Source organism: Rousettus aegyptiacus, unplaced genomic scaffold (genome assembly GCF_014176215.1).
Source record: "Rousettus aegyptiacus isolate mRouAeg1 unplaced genomic scaffold, mRouAeg1.p scaffold_m13_p_13, whole genome shotgun sequence".
In the NCBI taxonomy this organism is placed as follows: Eukaryota; Metazoa; Chordata; class Mammalia; order Chiroptera; family Pteropodidae; genus Rousettus; species Rousettus aegyptiacus.
The window spans coordinates 24494670-24521661 of record NW_023416288.1 but is presented as its reverse complement, the minus strand read 5'-3'; the positions used below and the strand labels follow the sequence as shown (position 1 = coordinate 24521661).

At 33.6% G+C, this 26992-nt stretch overlaps 1 protein-coding gene across 2 annotated transcripts in view; it reads left to right on the top strand.

The window, feature by feature from the left end:
* Window positions 1-26992, top strand: part of THSD7A (thrombospondin type 1 domain containing 7A) — a 603286-nt gene that overhangs the window by 12444 nt on the left and 563850 nt on the right. For both annotated transcript variants that reach the window (XM_016160722.2, XM_016160721.2), the window contains exon 2: window positions 18037-18199. The gene's annotated coding sequence lies outside the window, so the exon portion shown is untranslated. The remainder of the gene's footprint in view (window positions 1-18036; window positions 18200-26992) is intronic.

The following is a 26992-nucleotide window of genomic DNA, read 5'->3' as shown; positions in this document are numbered from 1 at the left end:
GGCAAAACTATATGAGGTAGTAGTGAGGTAGGTTTTTTATGAGGTAAAAAGATCAGTGGTTGTCAGTGTTTCAGGAGGGAGAGAAAGAAGGTTGAAGATGTAAAGCATAGGGGATTATTTTTAGGATGGTGAAACTAGTCTATATATTATAATGGACATGTGACACCATACACTGTCAGGACTCATAGAACTTTACAATACAATGAGCCTAAATGTATATGAATTAAAAAAAAAAACATTTAACAGATTGTGTGATCCCAGGATTGATGCAGATGAAACATGATAAAATAATCTTTATTATAAATATATGAAACAACCTTGCTGAAGCTATTGAGATAAAAAAAAAAATACTAACCTAAGTAACTTGGGAAATGAAGTTTTCAAGTCTAAAGGCAAAAGAAAATGGACATAAGCATTGTACTGTAGTTCATAAAGTATTTTCACATGGAGTTGCAGATTACCAATTTCAATATCAATATACATGTATGTATATGGGAATTGAACAATTTAGGGAATGGTTGGCAGACAAGTGGAGCCAGGTTTTTACTGTTGGAATGTGAGCTTACAGATAAGTAAGGAGAAGAGACTACGATAATAAATAATGGATTTATTTTGGGGACATCAGTATGAACTCATGTTTAGCTTAATAGAGATACAGATTGTTGCATAGAGAAATGTTTACAGATTTTCATATATAAACAGGTTACTATGCACACATATATTTCCTTTTTCTTTTGGTTGAGAGGTCATGGAAGCAATGATACCTATTAGCAACAAGTTTACCTACTGCCCAGACCTTAATTTCTAATACTATTCTTTAATAAAAGGAACCAGGACTTCTTGGAGAAATTAATTATTGTAGGACTGGATCAGGAAATATACAAGATGAGACGGGAAACTCGTGTAGTGTCAGAAAATAAGGAATTGCTTAAACAAACAACATACAAGTAAGTCACAGAAGCTTGTGGTGAGAGGTATAGATCAAAGGGATGCAAGAGCCAATGGAAAAAGTTCCCAATAACAAGACCTTGTATATTTTAAGCAACAATATAAATAAGGTGATATTGAATTATAACCCAAATTATAAAATACACTTCCCTGAATTTATACAGCTATAAATAAATGACGGAGGAAAATAACCAATATAGAAAACTTTGAAATAATTTATGTAGATATTCTCCCCACAAAGGGGTGGAGCATAAGACCCTATACCTTAACTATGGGCTGCATATGGTGATCTCCTACCAAAGAGCACAGTATGGAAAGAAAAATAATAACTTTGCAGTTGAGAAATCTAACTCACACTATCTCCGCCAGGCAATCAAGGTCACCATCAATAGGGATAAGTCATGCCGATAGTGTGTACCCTTGATATAATGTGATGAGAATGGCACTTTACTTTTGGAATCTTTCTCTTAAAAATGTGTAGCTCTAGTGTATTGGTCAGGGTTCTCCAGAGAAGTAAAACCAATAGCATGTATCTTGATCTTTATCTATATATCAATATCGCTATTGATAGAGAGTTGAAAACCCAGGAAGATCCAATATTGCATTTCAAGGCTGAAGGTCTTCTGCTGGCTGAATTCTGTCCTGCTGTGGGGAAATCAGTATTTTATTCTATTCAGTCAGTCCTTCAACTGATTGAAGAAAGCCCATCTTCCATGGAGGGCAATCTGCTGTACTTAAAGTGCACTGCTTGGGATGTGCTCATCAGCTTCCAATCTCGGTTTTCTGTTTCTGCTGCTTAACAATTATTTCTGTGCTAATGTTAAATATGCAGTATGTCATTTACATGGAATTGTACCCCCACACTTGAACTCTTTCTCATTAATGTAATCATTCATGTGACATTTGCCAACCTCTTTTCATTGGAATATTTTGGAAAACTTATAGAATATTTAGCAGCAGTACTCAGAGTCACAAACACAAATGTAAACAACACACAGGGAACATTTGAACAGGCTTTAGCACCAAGTAGGTTAATGAATTTAAAACTCAAAGCTGGGTTCATTTCCTGTGATTTCCAAATATAGTAAGGGTTCTCTTGTGTCTTGATGTTTATGTCTCCTGTTGGTTTTGTAAATTTTTCTAATTCTTATTCCAAGTATTCAAATTTTGTTTTACATATCATCTTTATTAGTTATATGTTTAAAAGGTTGACATCTTTAAAATATTTTTATAAAATGCATAGTGTCAATTTTATATTTCCAGATACAACTTATTTTTCTTTTTAGAGGAAATGTATTGCAGCCACCTTTTTCAATTATGGATGCATGTGTTCTCTGGGTAATTACCTAAGTAGTAACCTAATAAAAGGGGTACAGAATTCTAATGATTTTGAAGGAAAGAATCCAAGTTGAAAAGGGCAGAAATATGTTGACTGTATCTTTTTTTGTAATGCCATAAAATAGCTCCTGGAATGTTAATTGTAAACTATTTTATGCTGATATCATTTAGATTATCTATAAATAATTTTGAACATTGTTATACAGATTATGAAATCTCAATATCTGTGTCCACAGTATCTGAAAACAGATGACTTAAATATAGCATCAAGTAACAACAAAAATTAAGAAGGATTTCTTCTTACATATTAAGACCCAAGTGCCAATAGATGATATGGTTTATAATAATTGTCTGCATACTAAATTTTATCATTTTTACAGTGTAGATCACTCTATTTCCTCTTGGCACAAATCATTCTAAAGTTTCATTGACCTGTTTTCCATTTGGAACCTCACAAAGAATGTAGGTGAGAAATTACAACAATACTTTTTACTATTCTTCTAATTCATCTTTTCACATAATAGCAATAAATTAATTTCTCTTTGACAGTTACCTTAGGAGAGAAATTTTAATCACCATGGTGGTTGTAAACCTGTGAAATTGTTAATAAGATGTATAAGTAGCTTAGCTATCTCTGAGATGTGGCAAATGAGCAGATCATATGCTCTTCCAAAGTGAAAATGTAGCCTTGTAATAATAGTTTGCCTGTTTTCCAATTAAAATGTTTGAATTCAAAATTTCTTCATGTATTTTTAAGTTATGTAGATGTTCTTCTTTTGTTATAGTGTTTTATTAACCTTTAAAAGTTTTTCACAACAATTAGAAGTGAGAAGGTACCTATCTTGTGCAGAAGGCAAGGGACCTAAAATTTGTGCTTATCAGAAACTTTAAAAAGTAATTTTATCTCAGACCACATTATCAGAAATATCATAGGTGAGCAATAAATAGTTGTTGTATGAATATAAAAGAAGAAAAAATATTTTATTATCATTCAAACACTATGTATACTGTCCAGTTAAATGATACTGAAGTCTGAGATACAGAACACTAACCAACTAGCTCCACTCATCATGACTTAGTCTTTTGTTATTACTAATCATTTCCATTTATGTGTTGGCTTATTTACTGTCTACTCTCTCACGAACAGTATCCATTCTTTGTTCCCTCCCCTCACCCTGCCACATTTTACTGGACTGAGCTCTTGTTAAGTATTTGAACTTCTCTATGACTCATGAAGGATATTTTTTAAAAATGAAGGAAGTAAAGAACCAATTACAAACTGTGGAATGATAATAAGACTTACTTTATAATAACATACTAATTAATAGCCACTAAGGAAACTCATTAAAGCGAATCACCTGGTCTTATGACAGTGCTATATTGATAGATAACACCCATATTGTAGAGGCAGAGAAAAGGAGCGCTATCTTTCCCTCCTTATTTGGAACACCCAGCATCTGGTAAACACTTTTCCATTTTCTCTACCTCCCAGTGGAAAAAGGACTGTTTATTACAAGGACATTGATTTTTGATAAAAAAATTCATGTAATTGTAATTAAAATTTCTTAGTTTTCTACTGCTCTCCTCACCCATATTCTTCCACCTCTCAATCTCTTCTTGTGCTATAGCTTACAGACTATAAATCAACATATTGATACCTATATAAAACTGAAATGTTCTCATAAATTATTTAAATTTATATTCACATTTGTTTACATCAAATGCGTTAACCAATATCACAACATTTTGGTATAGTAGAAATGCCTTGAAAATGTCTTCCTTGGAATGACTTACCTTGGATGTGTGCAAACTCTGTAATCAGGAGTAATGATAGTATTGCAAAATAATATTTTTTTTACTCCTGTTTACATCAATATGAAATAAAATTTATGTCAGTGGTAAATAAAAAGTATATAGTCAGTGATAAGTATTTTATTAGAAAAATGCGAAGTGATATACACATGAAATAATAATGGTAACATCATGACATGTGTCTGAGGAGAGAGATGGGACACCTGCGTAATGACAAAGCACCAGAGTCTTTTAATGTGACATCGCATATTTGAAACAGGTACACTTTTCATATGTCACGCCATACTTATGAATGAAGTGTAGGAGTCACTGATGACACAGTTCTACAGAAAAATTTTCTTTAACAGGATTGAAATTCTGCAGAGGAGCTCTATTCATATCGTTTTACTGTTCTAGATGAGCTTCTTCTGAGGATTTGATTCACCTATTAGATTAGGTTTTCTAATAGTCTCTAAAAGGTAAGAGAGTTTCACTATGGCTGGTCTATAGCTTAGGTGTATGATGCTCTTGTTGTAAAAAGTTGTAAGATGTATTGTAGTTTAATGAGTGTTGTTTTTTCAGTTAGGAGAGCACAGGCCAATTACTTGAGATTGAACCACGCTCAACTGAATAGGTTTAACCCTTGGAATCAGTATGGTAAATCTGCTGGGAAGACCCACCAAAATTATTTTATCAATTACAAAATTGCATATGATTTATTGTAGACCATAATAGACCCCAGATATAGAGGATGTCATAACTTAATTAACAAGAAATATGGTTAAATGTCATTTTCAAATAAAACTATTGATAAAATTTCAGTAGCACATGTAGTTAAAGCTTCCCTGTCCTGATACAGGTATCATTTACATTAATTCAGTCTCTCTTTCTCTCTCCCACACACACACACATATACATACACTACACATAAACATACAAGCAGACACACAAACACACAGTCTTAATATTTAAGATGTATGAAAAAGATATGGAAAGACTGAAATTAGCTGATGTATAAAGAAAAAGTCTCAGTTTCATTAGCATATTGCTCTTATCAAGTAGTTAATTCATCATCTAGCCTCTAAAAACTTTCCTGCATTAATTACTCTGTCATGCAGAAAAAGTTGCTTTATAAGTTGTTAGAGAACACATCAGCCTATAGGTATTATTACTGTAAATTTACATAAGAATATTGTGGGTTTACAGATAGTTACAGACTATAACTTGGTTATTACTTTTATTAATAAGGTGATTTAGAAAAATTATTGTCTCTTGGATGCATTACAGTTTGAAGAGAAGAAAAAAACAAAGAGTGGCTATTTTCATGTTTATGTCGTCCTGTATAGTGATAAAACAGAGTGAGCAAAAGAACAGGGCTGAAGATTCAGATAAATCAGAATCTGAATCCAGATGTGTGTGTGTGTGTGTGTGTGTGTGTGTGTATGTGTGTGTGCGCGCGCGCGCGCGCGCGCATGCGTACTTGTGCGTATATGCATGTAGTTCCCTTTCCCCTTTATAAGGTTAATGCTGCACTTGATGAGTGCTTGCCTATTAGGGGAGGTATTATAAATATTTAGTCTTTAACATAAGCATTGCAATATTTTATTTTTTCTGTGCACGTAATATTGAAATATAATGTATGACTTTAGATGTAAATTTCAAAAAAAAAAATACCAATATTATATCTAGTACTGTCCATGAAATACATCATTATCCATCCAGTGGATGGTGATGGCCTTTGAGCCTCTCCTCATCAATCTGCAGTGATTCTATAAGGCCGATTTGTTTTAATGTCTTTGCAAATGGTTTCATTTTAGCATATTTTACTTAACGTGAATATGCATGATGAATTAATTAGTATTTATTATCCATTACTTTAATAGTTTTTCTCTTATAGTCATCTATAATTCCTCTTTTAGACTTAATTTTTATCATGTTTAGAAAAACATGTTTTATTAAGTAATAATTGTATATGGTTTACTAATGAATATAAGGCTTGGATCAGCATACTGACTGGAGTCATACAAATCAGCTCAAGAATGTCATAGCATTCCTAGAGGAATGGGTAGTTAGCTTATGAATAGTTTCTTTCTGAAAAGAGAAATTAGAACAGAGGCGTAGTTTATAAATTTGTTCTTCATACAATAGCCAATGAAGGAATTTCTTACTATGTTTGAATAATCTTTTTCCAGATATTACTATACTTACAGATGCCAATTAATTTACATGATGCCCAGTCTCTAGACAGTGCTTTCTCATAAAACTTTCTGCAATGATGGAAATGTCCTTTATCTGCACCATCTAATATGCTAGCCACTAGCCACATATGTTTAATGCTTTCTAATGTATAATTTATTAAATGCATATGTATCAATATAGTAAAACAATTCAAAAATTAATGTTTTAATTTTTAAATTTTGTTTTAACACATAATCTAGACCCATTTCCAAACCTCTATTCACTTGTTAGCATGAGAAAATATAAGCTAACTGCACCTAATACCCAATTTCACATAAACTAAGGAAGATTCAGTACTTATAAAAGTCCTTTTAAGTTATAGTTGCTCATTCGGACAAAATACTAGGTATTCCAAATGCCTGCCTCCATCTTCATGTCTCTCCCTAAAAAGGTGATTAGGGACACAGGTGATATAATAAGGCTTATATAACCTTGTGGCAATAAGAGACAGGTAGCACTTAGCTAGTAAATTTGGTATGCCTTTTGTCTAGAATATTTTCTGCAAATAATCTGTCATTTGTTTTTCATGTTTTTTTTTTCTTGCTCTCTCTCTCTCTTTCTCTCATTATTTTCACTATAATTCTGTTTCCCGTGTCAAAAATGCATTTCAGGGAACTAGAGTTGCGAGATCTATGAGAAGGCTTTTCATGACTAGAATGGTGAGCAATACATATGATAAGTGATTAGATCTGGGACTTGAAGTTTGAGCTAACTGCACTTTCAGATGGATTGAATATAATAGGTGGGGTGATGGGGTTAATCATAGATGACAACAAGAATTTTGCCCTGAGGACAGTGTTAATTGTAGTACCACCAACTGAAATGGAGAAGTAGGTTTGGCTGGTGGATATGAACTGGGATGAGACAATTTTTTTTTTTATCATGTTCATTTTGGCTTACATATGCACCATCAAACAGAGATGTAGGGTAGTCTAGAACCTAAAGGAGAGATCAAAGCTAGCTATATTCATTGGGTTATTGTGGTGCATACCCGAAGGTGGCCTATATTCATTGGGTTATTGTAGTACATACCCTAAAGTGGCCTCAATGAGTCGTGCCTTTGTAAAATCCCCTTCTCAAGAATGTTGGCAGAATTTGTGACTTGCTTCTGACAGACTATGATAAAGGTCGTTGGTCCGTCACCCCCATTTAGGGTTAAAGACAGTGTGTGTGTGTGTGTGTGTGTGTGTGTGTGTGTGTGTGTGTGTGTTTGTGTGTGTATCCCTAAATCCAAGTTCTCAGGAAAGAACATCTTATTTTACAAGTTTAGATGAAATGTCTACCCATAAACTAAATAAATATGTACATATGACTGTCTTACCAGACTGAAGAGAGAAACTGTCTCACTGGTTTTGAGTAAGCAAAGCCGTGTTGTGAACTGCCTAGAGTTAAGGGTCACATAGCAGGCGACTGAAGGTGGCTTCTAGGACCTGAGAACAGCTTCCATCCAACAGCCAGTAAGAAGCTTAGCCGTAAGTCATACAGCTGCAAGGGAATGAATGCTGCCAAAAACCTGGAGGAGTTTCAGAAGCAGATAATTTCCTGGTTGACTTATAGCTCAAGAAAACAGCTGAGAACACAGCCAGCCTAGCAGACATGTTGATTGCAGCCTTCTGAGACTAAGTGGAAGACCCAGCTAAGTCTGAACTGCTGATACACAGAAATTGCTAAGCTGCTAAATTTGAGATAATTTGTTATGCAGCAATAGATAATACAGTTGTCAACCATAGATGGCGTTTAGTATATAGAACTGGATGAAATTACTTAGAACATAATATTTGACAACTATTAATCCAACACTCATTACAGATCACTTTTAGTCACTATTTTTTAAAGAATCCAACTGCTGTCTCTAAGCCTAAATCCAACTTCTCAGGAAAGAACGTATTATTTTATAAGCTTAGATGAAATGTCTACCCATAAACTAAATAAATATAGCCAAAAAGAACTCATCATGCCTAGAATAAACATGGTGAGGCTTTTACCTGTGTGGGAAAGGGGAAGCAGAGAGTGGTGATCAGAGAAGAATTCTATGGGCTTGGCAAACACCCGCACATTTGTCTGCTATATCTATCTAACGGAAAGAATATAGAAAGATACTTTTTATCTTTATAATTTTTTTTTTATTTCTTGGTTAACTCACTTAAAGGTCTGTACCAATTAGAATACCAGATAGCAGTTTTCTACTATATGACATATTTTTTGAGGAGGTCAGATTCATAAACCATGCACACACCTTTGTCATAATACTATATATCTGGAAAATCTTTGTATTCATGTTTTAAAATCTGTATGGGAGACTTGACAGTCTTTGACATATAGTATTTTTTATTTTGCTTGAGCATAAGAATAAAGTATATATACCAGATGAGCTGTTCATATTTCTTCTTCCTTGACCCACAACAAAATGAGCAGTCTTCCTTAATAAAATGCACTTGATCTTCCAAAGTGCTGGACATTAATAAAACGCAGTAACACTCTGAACTTCTTAAGAGGTCAAAGAAAGGATAATCTATTTAACAGGAAGACTGGCTGATATCACAGCCCCATCTCTTTAAGATTACTGTGATTCTATGTAAGGTTTTGTAGCAATGTAATTGACTCTCTGTCCAAATCTACGGGAATTTCCCCCTTGCCACAATCCAGGAAGGGGCATTTATACATGACCAAGAAATCTTTGCTTCCTGGCCTCAGTGATATGGTTCCAAAGTGTATTTGTGACTCTAGCTGGATGATTCCATTTTTTCTTGGGCCAGTGAGTGGTGGAAATTTGGGGACTTGGAATAAGCAGTAATAGTTGATTTAGTTGTGAGTGTCAGGGTGGAATGCTAGAAGGACTTGGTACTGAGGTTATCCTTTCAGGATGGCCTCAGCAAATTGGATGATGAAGGAGAGGATGCTGGTTTATGGGGAAGTTTGTGTGCTGTTTCAGAGATAGCGACAGAGAATGTATGGGTTGGTGGTCTAATTATTCATCTTATGAAACAGAAAGATCTAAAAAAAAGAGACACTTCTCTTACTTTAAACTGTCATATATCTTAATTCATTGGTGAAAAATTCTTTTAGTTTCTTTAGAATAAAGATGCTGCATGTTCTGAAAGAGGAAGATTTTCTCAAATTTTGTTCACCTGGAAATTATTCAGAGTGGGAGCAGTACATTAATTCATTTTCATAATTTTTTTTCATGGAATCACAATCAATTAATTTAAATGTTAATTTTTAAATACCAAAGACATATGTGGTAATTAATCAAAAAGTCGAACATTTTCAGCTTTTGTTTCTAGTTGATGAGATTTCCAGTGCCTTTATAAGCCATAGATTTGAAATTTTTGAAATAAAAATGAAGAGTCATAACTAGAAATGTAAAATAATCTTTAGTCAGAAATTTTCCTGAACGAGAGAGGGAGATCAGCAAAATGGTGGCATGGAAATTTCCACCCATCCTCTTTCTCAGAAACATCAATTTGAATAACTATCAAGCAAAAGATACCAGGTGAGGTATTCCAGGCCCCAGGCTCACTTCAGCACTTGCCAGCTCTTGAATATTGAATAGATGTTTGCACTCCCATGTTCACTGCAGCATTATTCACAATAGCTGAGACGGAAACAAAGTGTCTCTCGAATGAATGGATAAAGAATATTTTGTATATATACACAGTGAAATATTATTTAGTCATAGAAAGAAAGGAAAGCAACCTGAATGGAACTTTAGGGCATTATTCTAAGTGAAATAAGTTAGAGAAAGACAAATATGTAAGTTGTTATTTATACGCGGAATCTAAAAAAGCCAGACTCATAGAAGTAAGGGGTAGAGTGGGGTTTACCAGGTGCTAGAAGGGGTGGGAGGAGATGAGGAGATGTTGGTCAAAGGGTACAAACTTCCAGCTATAAGATGAAGTTCTGGGGATCTAATGTACAACATAGTGTCTATAATTAACCATATTGTATTATATGGCAACTAAAGTGTGATAGTACCTGACAAAGCAAGAAACTGCTGAGTCATTCTCTTAACCTAAATTACCAGGTAATTCTGTCCCTTTGAAGAATACTAAAAATTTAGTCCTCAAGTAGGAAAATGTGGTCAATGATGTTTGCATTAAAAAATGTCCTACACCCTACACTGAGGGCTTTGCATACTTTAAAGTTCTGTACTGTAGGTATCTTAACCTAGGCATTGTTTCCCAAAGCTTGATTACATTTCACTTTGTTTGGCCATTATGACAATTTTATAAATTATCTAACTGAAGTGGCATTTTCATCATTTTGTTCTTTAGTCAATACTAATATTCTAAGTCACCACAGAAAACTGACCTTTATATCCTTCAAGACGTTTTAATTATATAGATTCATAACTTAGAATTCATTTTAGACATTTACATTCTTAATAAACCTATGCTGGATTGCTCCCTAGGTTTTCAGCTAGAGCAGTTTCAGGCATGAGGTGTCACAGATCATCCATCAGTCCCTACAGTATCATTTTAAAATCTAAGTCATAGAAGTGTGATAAATCCCTGCCATTGTCAATTTTAAAGAAAAATAAAGGATCTCTTCTCTTGCAAATGCGTTGTTAATATCTGTAAATTATAATCAAAATTATATATTCATTATGCTTAATGAATATATTACTTAGTGTTGAGTAGAATGTTTTAATTTAGCAATCTTGCATGCATTAGATTACCACTTATAACACCCAGTTAAAGTGTAAAATTCATGTGTCACTTGCGCATCGGTTGTTTAAAGCCCATAATGCTTTGTGTAAGTTTTTCAAAGTGAGCCATTTTGATGTTAATGTTCTTCTGTGGTTTTCCTAAGTTTTTAAAATAATTTGAATATAACACGGTTAAGGAGGATTGTCTACCTTTACTAAGCCATCATTCTCCTTTTATTTGCTGGCTTAGTAAATAAAGTCAGAAAATAAAAGGACATAAATTTTTATGCTACCAAGAATATCTGTGTTTGAAGATCCAATGAATAGGTCAATTATTTTTCTTGGAAAAAAAGATAAATTGGGATTTTTAGACAAACAGATTTAGCTTCATCAATATAAACACTATACATAGCTTCATCAAGATTCTGAAATCAATTCACCTGAGTTTAATTATGTTGTAGACATTATTATTTTCCATGAAATGACACTTATCTTACAAAGAAGATATAATATTTCTACCTGAAAGCACATAATACTTATTCCTTCTTGATTAATTATTTTGTCTTTAAACTTGATGAATGACTAGTCATTCAAACTACTGAATCGTGGGTTCTTTGTGAATTTCTAGTTATACATGTAAGCTACCTTGATAAGATGATTCTATAATGTTTTCTTGCTATACAAACTGTCAAGCTGTAATTTGGCAGCCTTTTAAATAAATAAGTAAGATATAATAATGGTCTGAAATTATGTTCTAAGTTGATATGAGGTATTTACTCTTTGCTTATGTTTTGTTTTAACTAGATAGACTGTTATACAGTGATGGTGCAAATATAACAGAGTCAGAGTTGTTTCTACATTGTACTCTAGTCAGATTAAGATTAGAAGAAAAATTTTTTTTTATTGAAAATAACTTTAACTCTTTTTAAAAGTGCTGGACCTGTTGGAATTTGGTGGCAGATATTCAGGTTTCAAGACAGATATCTTGAATGAAAGAAAGGAAAAATCTTTAGTTTTTAAGATAATCTTGTTTATGATTAGGCTAAATAACACCAGGATGTCTGTCTGTCTATAGTGTTTCTTTATAATATGTATTTTTAAATTATAATATGGAAATAAAATAAACATAGTTTTAACTAAATTTCTTAAGTATTTTTCAAAATAGGCTTTATAGGTGTTAGCTAAATTGTGTTTTTTGTGGAATTAAAGAGAAAGAAGATGTAAAATTAGGCCACTAGTTTAATTTTTATCTTTTAGACTAGAGATTTGTGGCCATTTTATTTTATCACAGAAAAGTTTCTTTTCATTCTTTCTTTGCTCCCTTTCTTCCTTTTTCCCTCTCTCTCTCCTTCCCTCCCTCTTCCCTCCTCTCCTTCCTTCTTTTCTTCTTTCTTCTTTCTTCTTTTGGCAGAATTAACACAAAAAGGGGAAAATGAGTTGAGTAAAAGAGGTGGAAAATGTTCTTAATACCACAAAGACTTTCGATGATCAAACAACAATCTTAAAGCTAGAAATAGATTTGGTAATTCCTTCACCCATGCATTATGGAGGTCTTTTCTCCATAGCATTAGTGTTTCTCTGTCTATCATTCTCACTGTAAAACTCTTTATCCAATTTCACAGATGACAATTTCCACTTTGTAAACCATTGGTTATCAATTAAAAGAAATCATCTAGAACTAAAACTTTGGCTAGTGTAATTAATATTTATATAGTTTACTCTCTATTCGATCAAAGAATGGAGTATTTACTCCAAATCATACCCTTGGTGTACCCATAACCAATTTTTACTATCATTGTAGTCATCTAGAAGAAAGGGGAATAAAATAATATATCTCACCTCTAGATCATCAGTCATCATATTGCAAATCATACTGTTTCACTAAACAAGGAATTCTAAATTCTCCAACTTTCTATACAAGGTTATTTCTGGATATATGAAAAAACAACAATTAAGAATAGTAAATGAATAATGATAAAGTTATTAAAGGTTAGCTCTTTATTTTATAGTTTATAACATATTCCAACTCTTAATTCACTTGTGCCAAAAGCATATACCAAATTATTATATTGTAGTAAAATATGTATACTAAATCTTGCTTAAAAATCTGTTTTTAAATTCTGAATAAGGTGTTGTAAGCTGACAAGGTCCTTGCAATCTGTGAGGTCAACAAAGTGTTGCCTCACCTAAAAAATTTTTTAAAATGTAAAAAATAAAATAATAAGTAAATAAATACATAAATTCTATAGCTTACTTCTCAATTGGATATGGAATTACTTTAAACCAATGGTTCTCAACTGGAGAAGGTTCTTCCCTTTCAAGGGGCATTTGACAATGCCTAGAGACATTTGTGTTTGTCAAGACTTAGAGTGTGCTACTGGTATCTAGTAGGAAGAGGATTCAACTAAACATCATACAATGCATAGAAGAGCTCTTTACAATAAAAACTTATCTAGCCTCAAATATTAGTATTGCTGAAGTTAGGAAACTCTGATTTAAACAAATATGTATTGAGCACTTCCTATGTGCTTGATATTGTGCTTAGACACAGTTGGGGATACAAAATATGCCAGACAGTCAGTATACTCAGAAAACTTGAAATCTCAGAGAAAAATTGAGCTGAAAGTCCAAATAATGTAGATAATAATGATAGCATTGATTAGTATTTCACAAAAAGACAAAATAAAAAGGCATAAAGGCTCAGTGGAGCCCAATTCTCATTTGCTTGCAAAATAAGTAGTTTTACAAAGGTTGCAGTAGTAATGTATTTTTTTTACACTTTCCCAAAGTAGATAATTTCTGTACATGATTCAAAATACAAAATATACAGAAGAGTACTCATTTGAAAACAAATTATCCTCTCTCCCCTTATCACCTTAATTACTACTTCCTTTTCTCAAAAGCAATGCTATTTCTACTTTGATAACCAAGATATGCTATTTCTTTAGAATACATATATCTCACATTGTATGGATCCATTGTAATTTAGTCAGACCACTATCGATAAATATTTAGATTATTTTAATTTTCTATAATTGCTAAAAATGCTGAGATGAAGATAGTCTTTTATACATCTGACTATATATCTGAAGGATAACTACGAGTAGAATATTTTTAGAATTTATGTGAAATTTTTATTTTGAGAAACATTTTCAAAATTGTCCCTTGTAGTAGCCAGCTTCCAAGAAGACCCCCAATTATTTTTTTCTCCTGAAATACATGGTCCTGTATGGCCCCCACTCACATTGAATAGTGGTGACCTAAATGACCAATAGGATATTGAGAAAATGATATGTGACTGCACAGTCCAAGTTATAAAAGAAGAAAGAGTTTCCACCTTGCTTCCTTTTGGGTGTCTGGCTGTAGGGGAATCAGCCGTCATGACATGAGGACAATCTGGCAGCCCTGGGAGAGGCTTGTAGTAGAGGAACTGAAAATTCCCACCAACAGTCAGCACCACATTGCTAGTGTGGGAGCTAAAAAAACAAAACAAAATAAAACAAAAAGCTTTTCTCTCATTTTCTAAATTCTTCTAGCTGGACTAATACTTAAATTAACAGAAACAGATTAGTAGGAAACAATGTCTAAAGTTTATTACAGATGTGTATGCCAGGAGGTGTAATAAATAAGATACTCCAGTCAAACGTATTGGGCAGATGAGCTTTATATGTCATTATGGACAAAGGAGAAAGGGGCAGGGGACCCCAGATTTCAAAGGAAAGGCAATTTGCAAGTAATTGAGAAAGAGCAGAACATACCTGGCAGGCAAATTTTTGCTTGGTAACCCAGAAACAATGGGACATAGAGGGTGATCTAGGTAACAGGCTCCTGCTTGGAGTCTTCTTATCTACCATTCTTAATTCAAATTAGATTAAAGTGAATATGCTGAGCAGGACTTCCCATCTAAATCTCTTGGGCAGAAAAGGGGTAGGGTCAAACATTCTTTCTGAGTCTTTCAATTTCTAATAACCGGCTTAAAATCAATATTCCAAAAGGCAGTTTTAAGGTGGCAAAACTTTGGTCCCCTTCGCTAGCCACTTTTCAGGGTGGATCAATTCAGCCCTAGTCAAGTTGTGACATGACTGCAGCCCTGACTAACATTTTGGTTGCTGCCTCATAAGGGATCCTGAGCCAGAACTTTCCAGTCCAATCCACTCGCCAATTTCTGACACAGAGAAACTGTCAGAGAAAATTAGTGTTTACTCTTATTTTAAGCTTCTAAGTCTTGGGGCAATTCGTTATCTAGAAATAAATAAATAATACATTTTTTTATGGAAGTTTTTCCAATTTATACTTTCAATAGCAGTGTATGAGAGTACTTTGTTAGTTTCTACCCTCTTTAACACAGTTTGGTATGTTTTTTTTTTTTTTTTTTAATGCTTGCCATGAAATAAGTAAATAATACATGTCATTGTCAGTCGAATTGTACTTTCTTAGTGTGATTGACATGTTTTTATTTATTTAAGAATTATGTAATTCAGTGTGGTATCTCTGCATATACTTTGCTCATTTTTCTATTAGGTTGTTTTCTTATTTATTTTTAGGAACTCATCATATATTGAGAAAATTTATAATTTGCGACACATGTTTCCCCCTTCTTTTTAAAAGTGATTTTTAATATAAAGATGTTTAAAAATCTTTTTGTAGTCAGATTTTTCAACATTAAAAAAATGGTTTCTGGGCTTTGTGCCATATTTATAAAACTCATCCCATTTCTGAGATGACTTTAAAAATCCTAGCATAGTTTTGTGGTACTTCAGTTTCCCTTTTTATATTTAAATACTTAATTCATCTAGAGTTTATTTTGTTTTAAGGTGTAAGATTCTGCTTAATTTTATTTTCTTTTTCCAAATGGTTATTCAGTTGTTGAGACATCAATAATTATGAACCAATCTTTGTCCTAATTTGAAATTATGATTTATACTAAATTATATTTGTATTTGGATCAATTTCTCATCCTTCTAGTATATTCCATTGGTTGAGCTCTTTATCTGGTTATGCTAGCATAGAGTTACATTGTCGTTTTTATAATATACTAAATTTCAGAATGATTTAGACTATTTACTTATTCATTTCAATATTTCTTGAGCATTTGCTGTATACCAGATATTATTCTCAACATTCAGGAAAAAGAGAGAGTTTCAATCTTCATGGAAATATACCTGGTAGTGGAGAAGACAGTCAACAACCCAAAACAAGTCAATCTATGATATGAAGAAAATAAAGCAGTATAAATACCTATATTTCACATTGGATTTTCAGTGACAGTTTTTCTGAAGAGGTAACATTTGAGATGAGAATAGAAGGAATGTGATTCCGTAGGGAAGAGCGTTGTTGGCAGATGGAACAATGAGTGCAAAGGCTGATTGGCAGGAGCTCGGAAAGCACATATGAGGAACATGACTGGAGACAAGTGGAGAGTAGAAAAAGTAGAAAAGTGAAAAAGTAGGACAGTTGTAGAAAATGTGCTCAGAGAATGATCCAGGTCCTAGAATGCTTTTTAGACCACGTTAAGAATTTTGGATTGTATTTTAAGTGCGTAGGAAAGCCAGTGGAGAAGATGAATGATGAGATGGGCTCTGATTGATGCTGTCAAAAGAATACTGTTTTTCGAGACTAGATTAACAGGTGGGAGGATAATGAGGGAGAAGAGAGCAAGAATGGAAGCGGGTAGTCCAGTTAGGCTCTTTCAGTAGCCTAAGTGAGAGATGATGTTGGCTTGGGGCAGCTTTAGAGTTGACAAAGGTAATCTGAATCCAATAAAAACTTGTGGAAAAGCTGGCATAATTTGCTTTACAATCAGCTCACCTTACTAGAAAAGAAAAAAAAAATTGTGGCTTAATTTTAGTTGACATCACTTTATAATTGTAAATTAATACAGGGAGAATTAACACCTTTGTGTTCTTTAATATCATTTAAACTCAGAAATATAACACACATTTTCTATTGATTTTTGTCCACAGTAGAACTTTTTCTTTATACATATCTTTCACATTCCTCATTCCTTTTTGATTTCTTATGTCGCTCTTGTAAATGGAGCCCTATCCTTTACAATATCCTCTAACTGGTTGTGAACCAAAATCAACTGCCAGATACGTGAATGAACATGTCTTCAGATTATTCCTGCCCTGAGATTTGAAGCCTTCTCACTGAAGACGCTGTGGAGCAGAGAACAGCCATCCCTGCTGTGCTCTGTCTGAATCCCTGACCCTCAAAACGTATGAAGACAATAAATAGTTGTTTGGAGTAATTTGTTACACAGCTATAACTAAAACAGAAGCTGCATTCTCTCTCTTCAGGTTTTAGAAGTCAATAAGTAGAATTTGAATCCTTCTTATCAACAATTTTTATTGAAGTCTATAATATCAGAAAAATACACCAAACATAAATATACGTATCGGTGAATTATCACAAATGAATACTTGAGTAACCAACATCCAGGAAAAGAAGCAGTGTTGAAAAATAATTTGTCTATGTGTTTTCCCCTTTAATTCTCCAGATATAGGATTGCTCTCACTACCTGCCATTTACCCTTTCTCCTTATTATAAACAAAAAGTTTTTGATTTCGTATCTCAGAATGAGACACTTATTTGCAGAACTGTATTCTACCAGCAGTGTCAGGGATGTACAGCTGGGGGCGTCCTTTCTCCACATTTTCCTGTACGCTGTTTGACCTGGACTATTCTGGGGAGTTTTTTCATTAGTTCTGTTATTTTGGTGACACTGAGGTTAACATCTCTGTTCTAATCTAGCATTTTTTTTCATGGGGATTGTGATTTCTGAGAGAGAAGGATAGATAAGTACTGGCACTATTTATTTAAATAATAAACTTTATTAAAACTTTCATTTAAACTTATAAAAACAGCAGTTCTCATGTATTACATGTAATCTTGGCTTTGAAAGTTGGATAGGCTTTTGGGAGGTGTTTAGAAGAACAATGAAAGGAGTGGACTTAAGCCTCAAAGACCCCTCTGTTTTTATTTTGGGTCAAATCAGAATGTCTCGGCTGACTGAAGGTTTTTCATTTTAATAGGATTGTTTGACTTACATACAGTATTTTCTTGTTTTTCAGGATGTTAAGAGTTTAGAAGATAACCGGTTAGATGTTTTGTAGCATAATTCGAGCATAACTGATCTTGTCTTATGACTGCACGGAGGTTCTGGGTCACGAGGAGGAATACCACACTGATGAAATAACCTTCTGGTTCTATCCTACCAGAGGCACATTATCACTGGTAAGCTTAACCCTGATCACTTGTTTGCGATTGTATCTGCCAGGTTTCTCTACTGTAAAAGTCGCTATTTATCCCATTACATATTCTATTCTTTACAAGTGAGTCATTAAATCCAGCCCACAATAAAGAGTAGGAGAATTGAGCTCAATTTCCTGAAGGGAGAAGTATCAAAAATTAGTGTACTTGTTAAAATGGCCGTAATAATTAGTACATATTTTGGAGGGATAATTCAAAGCTGTCCAACAATCCTGTTTCTCCTTAAAGTTTTGTCCATTAATTTTACCATTCATCAGTGAATCTTGTCTGCAGCAGTTATTACCGTTGTCATTTCTAGTTCTCACATTTCTCCTATATTTAATTTTTGGAATTCTTTTTTAAGGAAGATGTCTTCTTTCTCCCCAGCTTGTTTATTTAGTTCCAGGGGTTAAGAAACTTTGTCTGATAAGAGCCAAGACTGGATTTTGGAGGAAAAATCAAAAGTATCTATTACTTTACTAACTTGCTCTAAGACCTGTTGCAAACTTTGTAACCTTTAATGATTCTGATATCTGTCGGTCTAATCGTTAATTGTGTATGTATAAAAGAGCATTTCATCATAAGTCATATTTTTAAAAACTGAGACAGTTGTACATGACCTTCTGGATACAGTTTAATGAATGGAAGGCAATTGGTATTTAAAGATTTGACAACTGGGAGATATCTTTTCTTTCTGGAAATACAATCTCTTAAAACTTCAGCCAACTTCAAAGGCTGTCCCTGTGTTTTATTGGTGACAAAACTGAAGCTTGGAGAACTTATATAAATTGAACGAGGTCATTTGTAGAGCCAGGACCAGAAGCTAGACTTTAATACTAGTGAATTGTTTTTTCCATTACGCTTTGCTGCCACATACAGGAAGAAATGAATATATCAGATAAAAAAATGTAAGGTTAAACTATTCTTAAAAAGTTTTGCGACTAAAATGATTTAAAACTGGCCATTATATGTAATATTGGAAAAATGAAATCCTGGTCTATTTGGTCTTTATGTCTGCTCATTGCTGCGAAAGGTGGCAAGCAATAAAATAAGTTCAAAGATATAAAACAAGAGTTCTGGCTACCATTTATTTTGGCAATTGTCAGGAAAGATGAATTAGTCAGCACAGATTCCCCAGAGGTGGCATGATGTGTAAGACTAATAAAATGATCCCCGATGATTCCCTTGGAGAGTGAAAGAATAACCTCAAAGAAGAATCGGAATTAACAAGAAATGAGACCAATCTTTCACGGCACCATGAAGGTTAGAAAGATAAAAGCTGTAGTACTCTAAAAGCCATGAAATTACTTCTAAAGGCAATAATCGATTTAGTGGGGAACATTAGAAAACTACAAGTCAAAAACAACATCAACAAGAGTGGTAAGCCCTGGAGGTCACAACCATCAAAAAAGTGCCTGGCAAATCCTGTTTCTCTCACCTTGCTCCTCAGCTAAGATTGATTCTCAGCTGAATCCTGAGCCTGAAACAACTGTTTCCTAAGGGGAAACATTTTTACTTACTAAAAATTGCCCTTCTTTCACTTTTAATACAAAAGGAAGGGAGGGAGGAATGGAGGAGGGTGGAGGAAGGAAGGAAAGAAGGAAGAGGGAGAGGAGGAAGGGAGGAGGAAAAAAAGAGGAAAAAGTCTGGTACTGTCTGTTTTCTTCCGTGATTATTTTCTTTACTTGACCAATTGATCAAAAGTCCTTCAATGAAATGGATTAGTTGAACATTCTTGTGTTTCTTACAATAATATAATTGTGTAATTCATCATGAGTAATGATTTTCTTGATCATTTCAAGTCTTTTCTGAGTAGTATCCATTGCTTTGTGCTCTGATAATCTGCATTGACTCTTCTCACAGTCAATTGTCAAGCGTACATTTTCAATCCATAATTATTTATAAAGCTGGCATTTTGTTATATCCTGTGAATACTGAGATAGAAGATAGTCTCAGTATTCTAGGAAAACACTGATGTCTAGTTCAGTAGTTTCGTTACTTCATCTGAGGCTACCATTTCCTGTGTGAGATAGAACCACTCCAGACACTGGTTTGAGAAGTAGTCAAGTTAGAATAACAGTTTTCTGTATTTTCCAGTTTTGTAAAATGAACACGCATTTCCTTTGATAATTATAACAATATTAAACATTTTTAAATCAAAGACATCAAAAAATTGAAATGATTAAAATTGAGAAAGTGTAAATATATTTTTGTTTCTTTAATTTTACTTGTACATTACTTTTTGTCAAATAATAAATATGATATACCTTTTTGAAGGTTGACTGATTCTTTCATACACTTCTCATTCCTTCTCACTCCCAAGTCATATTACCCAGAAACAGCACTTTCAACTCATTTAATATTTTCTTCTACTGCTTTTGTATTTTTAAATAACAAGCATACTGATATTTCCTGATTGTTGGTTAGCAGATATTGAATTCCTTGGATGACATTTTATTTCTCCTCTTTGGTTTCCTACTTCCCCATCACACACATTTACCCTCTTCATATAGTTCCAACACACATATGTTCACAATTGCTGGTTGAATCAATATTTAGCATTTGCAGTATTTATGTGTACCTAAATGCTAATCACAACAAAAGGCTATAGATTTTCTAGCCACATAAACCTTTAGTGTATCTTCTGGGAAATAAATTATGTCGATTGCCTCACATTGGTAACTTCTGGTTTCTTCCTGCGGTAACTTTGAAGCTTATTTTTTCCAGTTCCTCGAAAGAAAATACAGTCCACTGAGAAGTCGCATCCAAAAAAAGATTTTAACAAAGACCCAGTAGAGGAGAAGGCTTTAAAGGAGCATGTGTCACATACTATATACCATGCGACATTTTCACTTTAAAAATCTCCCCGAGGAGTCAGTTTCTGTGTCTTTTTTATCAGTTGCCCAACAGTGAAGATATCTCCACTTACTCTCCTAATAATTTATGTAATTCCTTGTGCACAGATCTCCCTTACATCCCCTCACCTCTTTCTTTGCCTCCATCTCTTCTCATGGTATATATTTTAGTCCTCCTCAGACTTCATTAATTTTATATCCTAAGAGACACAATTTAGTATCAGAGTTAGATCTGTGAGTTAGCTTTGTATCAGTCAGAGATAGACTGGGTTATTCCCTGGTAATGAATAGTCCCCAAATCTCATGTATTTAATAGTAAAGAAAAAAAAATTACTCATGGTCCATGCCCGATGCATGTATGTAGGAGGGGTCTGCACCACATTGATTTATGCTTCCATGATCACAGCAGTAGCAGGAAAGGTGACACGTGCTATTTCCACTCACATTTTATTAGAAAAAGCTAGTCGCATGTCCATACTTAACTTCAATAGGGGGGAGGAGATGTAATATTTACCCTAATGTGTGCCAGGAAAGACAACTGGAATATTTTAAATAGCACTAATGACAACTTTAACCATTGTAATGCATGTAGGGACTCTCTATATTCCAAGCAGAGGAGACTCTTAAAAATGATATATTTTAACTGCCTTTGAAAATAACTTTTTCTTCCATTACATATATTTTGATAGCTCTTGGTTAAAGGAGAGCCCAACTAAACTGACTCACTTCTGACTAACTCTCCCATTGGGTCACATGTCAGTCTAACAGAGGAAGATTTAATTTCCCTTATCTTGAAACATCTTCAGAAAACATCTTTCTATGAGTTCATTTTTAAATGCATTATTTTTTTCCCAAAACTTAAATTCTTTAATTATTAAATTAACTTAAAATATTATAAAAGCTATATAAAAGCTTTTGGGAAATGAAAAATAAGTCTGGGAAATAAAAATAAGGCAAGACAATCATTCCATGCACACTTAAGTTTTAATTATTAAAAATCTAAATTAATTATCTCATATTGAGAACATTGAAAACACTGAATATAAATTGCCTCAGAGTAAAAAATGCTAGTCAGACAACTGAATATCAAACAATATCATATATTAGCCTTAGGTTTTGAAAAAGAATATTAGTATAATGATAATCTGGGCCTTTACTCACAGCAGAATACATTTCTTATTACAAAGTAACTATCATTTTAGGTCCAATAAGCAAATAGAGACTACCCATTCATTTCACGCAAGCCTCCGATGAGCTGTCTATGGAAACAAATGTTTCTTGTTGCTCAACTAGGTTGAGTTCAAATTGGTGACTTAGAGGTGAAAGGTTGTGGATTCTGTTATTAATCATCTATGCTACCCATTGCTCCATCGAGAGGGGAGAATTATTTGATTTCACTTATTGACACATTATACCACTGTGTTAGCAAATATTATCTTATATAAATTATGAACAGCCTAAAAAGCAGTTTTATTTAACATATGGAACATTTATGAAGAAAACGTGCCAAATATAGTGTTCTGCCAATTGCTATGAATTGTTAGTGAGAAAATTTATTGGCAGTTTCTAGGTATTTTTTCTTGTCTGTAACTGTCAAACAATGGCAGTGTGATGGATTGAGTCACCCCAAGCAGATCCCTGAGAACACAGTCTATGACCTCTGTCAGATAACATTACAGACCTGACTTTAACACTCACTGCTAAATGTACTTGGCGGACTAAGTTATTTTACATTTCTACTACACTATTTTGTATTTCTTCGCAATAAATACACAATAGAGAGTATAAAATGATTGTTGAGATGTAGCTAGCAGAGAAGTTAAGACCTGCACTTTGGGATATTTATTACTTTATGAAGATAATTCATCAAAATTTATCAAAACAATAAGAAAAGATGAGAACAAAATTTAGTCTCATAATGTTAACATTAAATATTTAATGGAAGTTTGAAATGTACTCTTGTGCTTTTCTCCGAGATAACTTGAATTTCTAAAAGCACCATGGCAGAATATCTTTTCTGGAAGATTTCTAAAATGGTTTCAACTGCAATTTTATGCCAAATTGGTCAACTGCTTACTGTGTGCCATGCAGTGTTCAAGGATATAGAAAAAAACAAAGTCAACAAGTTACTTAGCATTATGTAATTTATATTCTACTAAGAAGACAGAATATAGATGGATAACAAATGATAATAAGAGTAGTTTTAATAAGTACTATAAAAAAATAAAACCTAAGGTAAGATAAATGAAATCAGAGTCATGCAGTTTTCTGCTTTAGATAGGCCATTTATAAAAAGCCTGTATGAAGAGATAACACGCGAGCATAAGTTTGAATAAAAAAGATATCAGGCTGTAAACATATTTAAGGGAAAATCATTTCAGACAGAAAGAATACCAAATTCCACAGGAGGGAATTGCTTGGAGTGTTCAAGAACCAGCAAGAGAATGAGTGTGGGCAGTAAGGCCCTTGGTGCATTTCCAGTTCCAAGGACAGTGAGAAGGGAGACAAGGTAATGGGACCTAATCCTGGATGCAGCAGGAAATCCATCACTTTTCTATTTTGCTAAAGGGAAGGAAGTGGTGGGAATGGGGCTGGCCATAGGCTGTTTGGTGAATATGAATCTAACTTGGATGAGGAGAGGAGACATAGGATATTAGACAAGAGTTATTCATGTGCCAGATTATTTGGGGCCCCAAAGCATAAAAATGCTTTGGATTTTATTCCAAATATTCCATAGGATATTCAGAAGGCCTGAGAACAGGGAATTGGTAAATGATTTATCTATTAAAGTTACCTCTGAATGATATGTAGAAGTAGACTCTAGAAGGTCAAGAATTGAAGCAAAGAGGCTACTACAGTACAGGTAAGAATTTATGGTGGATGGAACCAAAGGATGTTAAGAAATATTCCTATTTTGGATATAATGTGGAAGAATGATAGGATTTTTGAGTCTAAGAAGAACAAAGCCATCAGAATGTTTTACCTAATCAGCTGAGTTAACGGTTGGGCCATTACCTTAGGGAACACTAAAGAGATATAGATTTAAATGGCCAGAGGACCCACGCTCTATTTTGGACAGTATTAATTTGTGACAGGATGCCTATTAGATTCTTGTATTTGTGTTCTATGATGCATAACAAATTACCACAAATTTAGTGGCTTAAAACAACACAAATGCAGTGTCTCACCATTTCTGTGGGGTTAGAGTCTGGGTGTAACTTACCTGGGTTTTCTACAAGACTGCATAAGATATCAGCCAGTCGGGTTCACCTCTGGTAGCTTGCGTAGGAAAGGATCTGCATCCAAGCTTCTTCAGGTTGAATAAAGACTTCCTTTCCTAGCGGCTATAGGATTTATGGAAGCTTACTTCATTAAAATCAGCAAGGAGAGAGCAAGTCAGCTAGCAAGATAGAGTTTTATATAATGTAACATAATCACAAGTGTGAAATCCCATTATTTTTGCCGTATTCAAGTCATAGGTCCTGTCTACACTCAAGGGGAGGGGATTCTACATGGGCTTGAAAGCTAGAATGTGAAGATGATAGGAGACTATCTAAAAATCTGTAGATACCCAAGTGGATAAACTGAGTAGGCAATTGAATATACATTTCAGAAGGAACATCAGAATGGAGATGGAAATTTCAGAGTTTAAGATAGATATCTTAAAGCCTTGAATCTGGATGAAAATATAATGAATAAACATGACAATAGTAGATGTTTTATCTTAATGGACATAGAGAGAGAATATAGAGTCAGATTAATAAAAGATTGCAGAAAATAATTCTAGGACAGGTTTTTCTATTTAATGGGTCCTTTTTGTCTGTCTGAACATGTCTACCATCCTTTACTAATTGTTGGCTGTTAGCAGATGTTTAGGATGTGCCACACAAATACTGTGCTGAGACCTTTATAAATGTCATCTCACTTAATCCCTATAATAAATTAATGAGGTAGATAATATTGTTTTTTCAAGATGAGAAAACTGACACTCCAGATCACTCAGCTGATAAAAGATACAGTCAATGAATGTGGTATGACTCCATAGTCTATACACTGAACCGCATACTTTTTGGGCCTCCCTTTTGTGGCCAGTTTGCTTGTATCTTTGATTCTAAGTTTCCACTTTAGATTATTGATTGGTATTCATTATGCCTGCATAAGTTTGCCATTCTTCTTAATTTGTTTTCTCTTGTCCTCCATCCAAATCATATCTTCTTTTGGGAGTTGTGAACATGTCTTTTCAGGCCATAATTGCTTTAACATTGTATAATAGACATAATCTTTTACAAACTTCGATCTTTTCACTAAAGACTAAAATATCTGAGGAATTAAAATCTGAAATTAACTTAGTGTTCAGAAAGGAATCAGAGAAAAATCTATTAGTTTGAACCTAAATAAAGGGGCAGTTCAAGAGGAAAGAAGGAAGATATTTTGAAGTACAAGAAAAATAAATAAACATATTTATTATTTTTATAATTATTATGTAATAGGTTCCATGCATTACATATAAGAATAACCTAGGAATTATGGCTTGAAGAATGAAGCCATAATTTACATTTACTTTCTCAAATTTAAAAAAAAAAAGATGACACAAAATATGTTTCTCAGTTATAATGGAATGCTTTATAGTATAAATTTTAGTTAATTCCTTTTAGTTATTTTTGTGCTCAGCTCATAATGAATGGTTATAACTAAGACATACTATTCAATGCATTTATTTACTGTGGTTTCAAATATATGCAGGATGTGGTTTATTACCTCTCCTTCACTCTAAGGGTTTTTATCCTTGACCCAATGTTATCATTAAGTTGTGTTTTTATTGCATATTCAAATCGAGGTATACAAGAACCCAAGATCCTATTTCTTAAGGAAAAACAGTTCAAGATAAAATAGATCATTCTAATTAAAAAAAAAAAAACCTGAAATTTACATCAACCTTTTTATGGAAAATTAAAATAGAATTTTTTCTGCATAAATAAAATGTACATTTTACAGAATATAAGAGAACATAATAAAATCTACTGATGAAAAAATTTCACTTATGCTGATAGTGTCACACCTTCAGATTCAGCATTATTTCTATAGGGTTATGATATCCTTACAGAACGGTTTCAGTTTGAATGAACTAGAATTAAGACAATGGAAGATAGGTAACTGAACATCAGAAAAGTTGCGGCACCTCTAGTAAAAAGTCACATATTATTATGACTACCATAGCAAAGTACCACAAACTAGATGGCTTAAAACATCAAGCACTTTCTTGTTTCATAGTTCTGGAGGCCAGAAATTTGAAGTCAAGGTGTCGGCAATGCCGTGCCACCTCCGAAGATTCTAGGCAAGGAGCTTTCCCTGCCTCTCTTCTGAGCCTCAATTCTTGTAGCTGCAGACGTTCCACAGTAGGTACATCAATTCAATATTCATGTGACGTTCTTCACAAGCTATTCTGCCTATATGTCTTTGAATCATCTATTTGCATCTGTCTCTGTGTCCAAATTTTCCCTTTTTACAAGGACACCAGTCATATTGGATTAAGACCCAGCATGATGACCTGATTTAAACTTGATTACCTCATAAAGAAATCGTTTCCAAATAAGGTTACATTTGAAGGTGCTGAGGGTAAGGATTTCAACATCTTTATTGGGGGTACACAATTTAATATGTATAAAAATCTATACATGTAAAATCATATTTGAAAACATTTGTGCTGAAATATTGAGTTCAGATTATGTAATTAATGTCCTCATGTTTACTACTTTATGCAGACTAACCACATTTTTATTTAACTTATTTTTAATTAAACCAGTTCCAGATTCCTATACATGATTGAACTACATTTTTTTAATTCCTTTTTCGTGATTCAAGATAACAAAACATTGATAGAATCAAGGAGAAATTAATAGTATTATCACAACAGTAATCTAGA